This window comes from Acinonyx jubatus, chromosome B3 (assembly GCF_027475565.1).
Source record: "Acinonyx jubatus isolate Ajub_Pintada_27869175 chromosome B3, VMU_Ajub_asm_v1.0, whole genome shotgun sequence".
Taxonomy (NCBI): domain Eukaryota; kingdom Metazoa; phylum Chordata; class Mammalia; order Carnivora; family Felidae; genus Acinonyx; species Acinonyx jubatus.
In genome coordinates, this window is record NC_069386.1 from 103,146,048 (window position 1) to 103,153,081 (window position 7,034).

At 39.6% G+C, this 7,034-nt stretch overlaps 1 non-coding gene across 1 annotated transcript; it reads right to left on the bottom strand.

Annotated features, from left to right (window-relative positions):
* Positions 1–4,099: 4,099 nt before the first annotated feature.
* On the bottom strand, positions 4,100–4,172 carry TRNAK-CUU (transfer RNA lysine (anticodon CUU)). Its single transcript has one exon. It is a non-coding gene; the product is annotated as a tRNA-Lys (tRNA).
* Between the last annotated feature and the right edge of the window lie 2,862 nt (positions 4,173–7,034).

Below are 7,034 nucleotides of genomic sequence, written 5' to 3' on the forward strand. Positions count from 1 at the left end.
ACTTTTTAACTTTACAGTTTCTTTACGAACAATTCTACATTTCTAAGGAGAAAGATACTTCATTTTTATGCAAAGACATTCCATTTTATGTATTTTTATGTAAGTGCTTTATAAACGTGAAATTCATAATGTTTTAATCTCTTGTGCTTTTTGTCTTCTCAGGATAGGGGTGCTTGCAAATACGTATTGAGTCATTGTTTAATTTTTATCTTTGTTTGTTCATCTTCATTTGTCTTTAACAAACTACTTACTGAAATTTTTATTTTATTCTTTCCACGTGCCTGTGAAAATACGTATACACCTATTTCTGAAGAATGTACTCATATTTCTTAAGCCAGAGTAGGAGTTGATACATTTCCTGGTCTACATATCCCATGTCCATTCTTACTCATAGTTTAATCATTTTGATTGTCCTTTTCTGGGTGCTTCCTAGTTTTGCCATATGCTTTTTGTGTGAAGGTACCAGCTCCAGCTGATACTTGAAAGAGCTGGTTCCTGGCATGAAGAATAGGAAAGTGTGTGTGTGTGTGTGTGTGTGTGTGTGTGTGTGTGTGTGTGTGTTTTAAAAATACTTCTAGCTATACTTCATCACCACAAGACTAGTAGCACAAGACTGAGTAGCACAAGACTAAGATTCGTTCAGTATTTATTGGTCTGTCCACTTTGCATCTAATGGTTTTAGACACTGTAAATGCTGCAATAATGAGACCTGAGCCTTTGCCCTTAGGAGGTTGTCAGGTTAGTAGAAGTGGATGGTGCAAACTGATGACAGAATGTGGTAGCAGCCATAAGGGTATTGGTTTCTTGTTACTGATGTAGATGATCCTGACCAGAGGGTTGAAGAAAGCTTCATAGAGGAGGCTGTTGCCCTTGTTCCTGAAGGATGAATAGAATTTTAACTGGAGTTATTCTAGTCTATGTGAACTGAATTCTCTACACAAAGTCTTAAAACATTTGGCATGGAGATGAGGCATTGCTAATTATAATTTAGGATGAGGTCATGAAGAACTTGAAAACCATATTAAAAGCAGCAAATAAAACTATGAAAGATCAATTTTGCCGTCCAGTTTCCTAATGGATTCATTCTGAAAAGTGAGATTCTTTTATCCTCTGGATCTGCCACTCTTCCACAGCACCCTTTCCCCAAAAGTAGTCATCTTTCCCAGAAGCACATCTCTGGAATATAAACTTCATGAGACAAAGCCCCTTTATTTCTTAGCTTTGAAACCTCTCCATGGGATTGCCAGGAGTAGGTATACCATTAGTTGTTAATAGTATGGATTCGCTGTTGATTATTTTAAGTTTCTTTTTTTTTTTTTTTTTTTAACAAGACAGCGAGAGGGAGGGCAGGGCAGAGAGACAGAGGGAGAGAAAATCCCAAGCAGGCTCCATGCTGACAGTGCGGAACCCAATGCGGGGCTTGGACCCACAAACTGCAAGATGGTGACCTGAGCCGAAATCAAGAATCGGACGCTCAGCTGACTGAGCCACCCACGTGCCCCATGGATTCACTACTGTATTAACATTATCTTTTTTGTAGTAAACTTAATTTTTAAAATTTTATTGAATCTGAGTTATTTACGAGAAGTTTTCAACACTGAATAATATGAAAAATAAGATCTCTGAAATAGAGCTTTATAGGTATCTGGCTATAAAGTGATAGACACCTACCAGTTGAGTTTAAAGAATGGAGCCCCCTGTTAGGTGTTGAATTGTGTGCCGCAGAAAAGTAACGTTGAAGTCCTAACCTCCAGTATCTCTGAATATGATGACCTTACTTGGAAACAGAGTCTTTGCAGATGCAATCAAATTAAGATGTCATTTTGGTAGACGCCAATCCCATATGACTGGTATCCTTATAAGACGAGGGAAATGCCATGAGACAGATACACAAGGAGAAAACAGGTATTAACCAAGGCAGAAATTGGAGCTCTGCCCCTACAAGTCCAGGACCACCAGGGGTTGCTGGTGACACCAGAAAGCTAGGAGAAAGAAGCCTACAGCAGGTTCATTTCCGTTTTAAGCCACCAGTTGTGATAGTTGGGGATGGCAGCCCTAGGAAATGAATACACCCTACTTAATTCAGCAGTTCAGCATATATTTATGGAACATCTGCCGGAAGCTAATTTAGGCGCTTGAGTTACATTAGTGAGCAAAGACAAAAAGCTGTCGTTCCAAGGGGTAGAGAAAGTAAAGAATCAGATACTGACACAGTAAGTTAGAAGATAAGGGCAGTTATGGGGAAAACAATGTAGGGTAAAGTGGGTGGTGGGCTAGTTGCCGATGAGAACAGTGGTTGGGCTCATTTATTATTTGAAGAGAGAAATTAGGCAAGTGTAAATTTATATTAGGCCTCTGCCCATGGTTGCTGACACAGAGATCCTAAAACCCTTGTAATTTCCTGTGTGATGAGGGTGTTAGGAGCATTACACCAAATGCCCAAGAATTTCTTTGGTTAATAGGAGTGTCTTTTTTTCCTAATGAGGCAATTCTTGGAGGGCTCTGGGATCACTTCAGGATGAGGGCTGGTCACCAGAAAACTCCAAGCCATGATTAGAAGCTTAGAATTTTCACATTCACATGCAAATACATCATGTCTTCTAGGGAGAGGAGAGGGACAGGAAATCATGCCTACCTCATGAACTCACTCTCCAACTGGAAACAGCAAACATCCTCTTGCCACCTGAGTGACTTTGTCAATTTCAGCTTTTATCTCTCCTGTGGTCTGCTTTCCCTATAGATAGGTTTTATTAACAACATAGAATTGCCCTTGAGAACACCCAATCCAGAAGGGGCCCTCACTTGTTAGGACTCCCCGCCCCTGCAATATTACCCAAGTAAAGCTCAGATCCTATAATAGATTCTTTCTAATACCCTCTTAACAGACACCCCACATCCCTCCATGCAATGTGTATTAAGCAAATATTATTTATTTTGTTTATTATTATTATGATGATGATTATTAATTATTTTTTGAAGGGGATTGTCAGCATTAAGAGATGGGAGAAGAAGGGTGAGCACGGAAGACTGCAGAGAAATAGAACGGTAACCTGCGGGAAAATTAGGTCAGTTTTTACTCTGTTTTAAGATAAAGAAATAACAGCACGTTTGTTTGTTGGGGGGGGGGGGAGGGAGAGGGAAAAATTGGTCGTTTAGTAGGAGGAAAGCCGGTGGATAACATGCGGAGGTAGGGGCCGGGTGCTCCCGATGGGGTTGCTTTCCGTGAAACGCGGCTCGTTCCCCTCCCGGCGGGGTCCGGGAGCTCCGGGAACCTGCCTCCTGCCGGCGGTCCCGCCCGCGTGCTTTCTTCTGATGCGGTCAAACTTCTCAGTGAAGAAGGCGGAGATCCTGCCTCCCCAGATACCGAACTGCCTCTCCGAATTTTCACATCTCCGTTCTTTTGTGCTTCTGGCCCAAAGAGCCTCACCTTTAACAGAATGCTAACTTCCTAATTTCCACCCAATTGGATGGATAGATCCCAAGCACAGTCCCAGGAACAATGGAAGAAACCTTGAAGGGGCACCGTCAGTGTAGATCCCAACACGGAAAGAAACGTTTCTCACGGCATGTTTGTTTCTCCAGGGGATAGTCCTCACTCGCTACCCACCCCCCCGGCCCCTTTCCTCAGGACACGCCCTTTACTGAGAGGAAGAAAAAGTAAAATAAACATAGACGTGAAGGAAGACATTTTCTCCCAAGTCCTCCCCCACCTATCCATCCGCCCGCCAACTGCTTTTACGTAGGATCTCTTAGTTCTTGAAAGCTGCCAAAATTGGGGTTCGTAATTTTGTTCCCATAAAAGGAAAAATCGCCCTCTACCAACAACTATGCATAGGAACACGGAAAACCAGTCTCAACTTTAAACTGTAACCTTTCGGCTTCGTCTGTGCTCTAAGGAGGTGGTTCAGCATTGCTGAAAATCATTTGATTTCAAATGTGCAAGCGCAGCTCGAGAGCGGTTTCGTTTGCCAAATGGTCTTTTTTCCCTAGATTTGCTTAAAGCATTAATTCAGTTTAGAGAACTCTTCTTAGTTATGATGATTTGGAGGAACCCCAAAATATTTCAAGGGGAAATAGAATTGAAGCCCAAAAGCTTCTGCGCCCAACGTGGGGCTCGAACCCACGACCCTGGGATTAAGAGTCCCATGCTCTACCGACTGAGCTAGCCGGGCGCCTGTGGCACGGTTGTGTTTTTTTGTCCTTTGGTCGGTGTTCAACTACACTTGGTTTCACTTCTCTATATTACTTTTTACTTATAAAAATTTTTGTATCATTGTTAAATATGCAATTCCGAATTCTTTTTAAGAATTCTTTAAAACCATTTAATTTTACTTACATTTAATACTTTTATTTTGTGTGTATCCCAAGATCACTGAAAACTTACGAGAGTCTCTATTATTAGAATCATTGACTCTTTTTTAAGTGTTTTAAAATATTTACTGCCCAATATGTTATGTTTTTTACAGAAACACTTAAGGCTATCTGCCTTCTATCAAATGGCAGATTGGATTCCTACAATTTGGGGCGCAGCATCAGTAAACTAAGTCCGACCTCTATGACGTTAGTTTCACGGAAGAACTGTAGCGCTTAGCTAATTTTCCTTTAATGAGATCTAGTCAAGGAAAGTTAAATTGAAGAAGGGGTTTCTGGTTCAATTAAAATAAGGTCTCTTTCGGTAACTGCCTGACGATGGAGACATAGGACCCTCAGGGGTTGTTATTACCATCCGATTCAAATGACAGAAGCTGGGAGGAAAGGATTATAGAGTCACTGAATCCTACAGTCAAGATTATTAATTCTAAGAGGAAAAGAGAAGAACAGACTTTGATCAAATTTTGACAAGCCGAGACAATGGATTAATCTCCTATGGAAATATACATATCCTGAAATATTAGTGAACTTCTTTAGACAAGGAACTCTGCAAATCTCTGTGATGGGGGCCATCTAAAGTCTAATTGTATATAACAAAGAATAAAGAATTCTTAAATTTCAGTATTTAGAAATTTAACGCATTGGCCATCACTTTTTCTGAGCTACTTAATTAAGAAAATAATTTGGTATGGCATAAAATAATATTATATATTTAAGTACTCAAAGTATGCCTAGGATTTAAGTAGAATATTTAAAAATTCAAGCCTAAAATATTAAAATACAATTATTCACTAACAGTTTTTGTTCTTGCAGCTGCAAACTATGTTTTGTTATAAGTTGGCAGAATGTACCTGGGGAATGAATTTGTATTTATTGGCATTTTCAACACATTCATTAAGTGGCTACCATACACAAAACACTGTGTTATGTTTTCTAATAGATGGATGTATAAAATAGATTGTGATAAACTTAAAAAGCTTACTGTAAGAAAGATATGTGTAAATTACATACCAATTTTATATCCACTACTTCCAAAGGTAATTTGGAGTAATTTAATAAAAACAAATAAATCCATACCCACCCCTTTTAAGTTTTCTAATGAATCAGGCAAATAGTCAAAGAACTTGGGACCATGATTCAATGCATTCCTCCAAGATACAAGACAAATTAACAGTCCAGCCCCAAAATAGGCAATTCATCTGACAAGTTCAGAACGGGCACCAAAATCTTAATTATTAATGAAAATATAGTAGGCACTAGGCACTCAAATAATGCTTATCGTACACAAGTAGTTAAGTTAGTTAAAAGTTTAACTGAACTTCTAACCAATTTAAAGTACTTGTAGTTGACCTCCAAAATGAACCCTCCTAAGACTATATTCTTCAGTTTTCTTCAGCACTTTATTGGCTTACCCTGGTCAAAATACCCTTGTTAAAACCCCTCATCAAAAAAATGCAACTAGAATATTTTTTTTTCCCTTATTTATCATCAATGGTTCTCTTTAAAAAAATTTTTTTTTTAATTTTAACGTTTATTCATTTTTGAGAGACAGAGTATGAGCAGGGGAGGGGCAGAGAGAGGGAGATACAGAATCCAGAATCTGAAGCAGGCTCCAGGATCTGAGCTCAGCACAGAGCCCAATGCGGGGCTTGAACCCACCAACTGTGAGATCATGACCTGAGCCAAACTCCAGAGACGTGTTGAGTAAGAAGTTGCTGTGGCCAGGGGCGCCTGGGTGGCGCAGTCGGTTAAGCGTCCGACTTCAGCCAGGTCGCGATCTCACGGTCCGTGAGTTTGGGCTGATGGCTCAGAGCCTGGAGCCTGTTTCCGATTCTGTGCCTCCCTCTCTCTCTGCCCCTCCCCCGTTCATGCTCTGTCTCTCTGTCCCAAAAAAATAAACGTTGAAAAAAAAAATTAAAAAAAAAAAAAAAAAAAAGAGAAGTTGCTGTGGCCAAGGTCAATGAGATTTTTGCCTGCTTTCTCCTCAAGGATTTTGATGGCTTCATGTCTTACATTTAGGTCATCCATTTTGAGTTTATTTTTGTGTATGGTGTAGGAAAGTGGTGCAGGTTCATTTTTCTGCATGTTGCTGTCCAGTTTTCCCAGAACCACTTGCTGAAGAGACTGTCTTTCTTCATTGGATCGTCTTTCCTGCTTTGTCAAAGATAAGTTGGCCATACATTTGTGGGTCCATTTCTGGGTTCTCTATTCTGTTCCATTGATCTGAGTGTCTGTTTTTGTGCCAGTAATATACTGTCTTGATGATTACAGCTTTGTAGTATAGCTTGAAGTCTGGGATTGTGATGCCTCCTGCTTTGGTTTTCTTTTTCAAGTTTGCTTTGGCTATTCGGGCCTTTTCTGGTTCCATACAAATTTTAGGATTGTTTGTTCTAGCTCTGTGAAGAAGGCTGGTATTATTTTGATAGGGATTGCATTGAATATGTCGATTGCTTTGGGTAGCATTGTCATTTTAACAATATTTGTTAAATATTGGAGCATGAGCTATTTTTCCATTTTTTTTGTGTCTTCTTAAATTTCTTTCATAAGCTTTCTATAGTTTTCAGTGTATAGATTTTTCACCTCTTTGGGTAGATTTATTCCTAGATATTTTATGGGTTTTGGTGGCAACTAGAATAGTTCAATGAACGATAGGTAAATTAAAT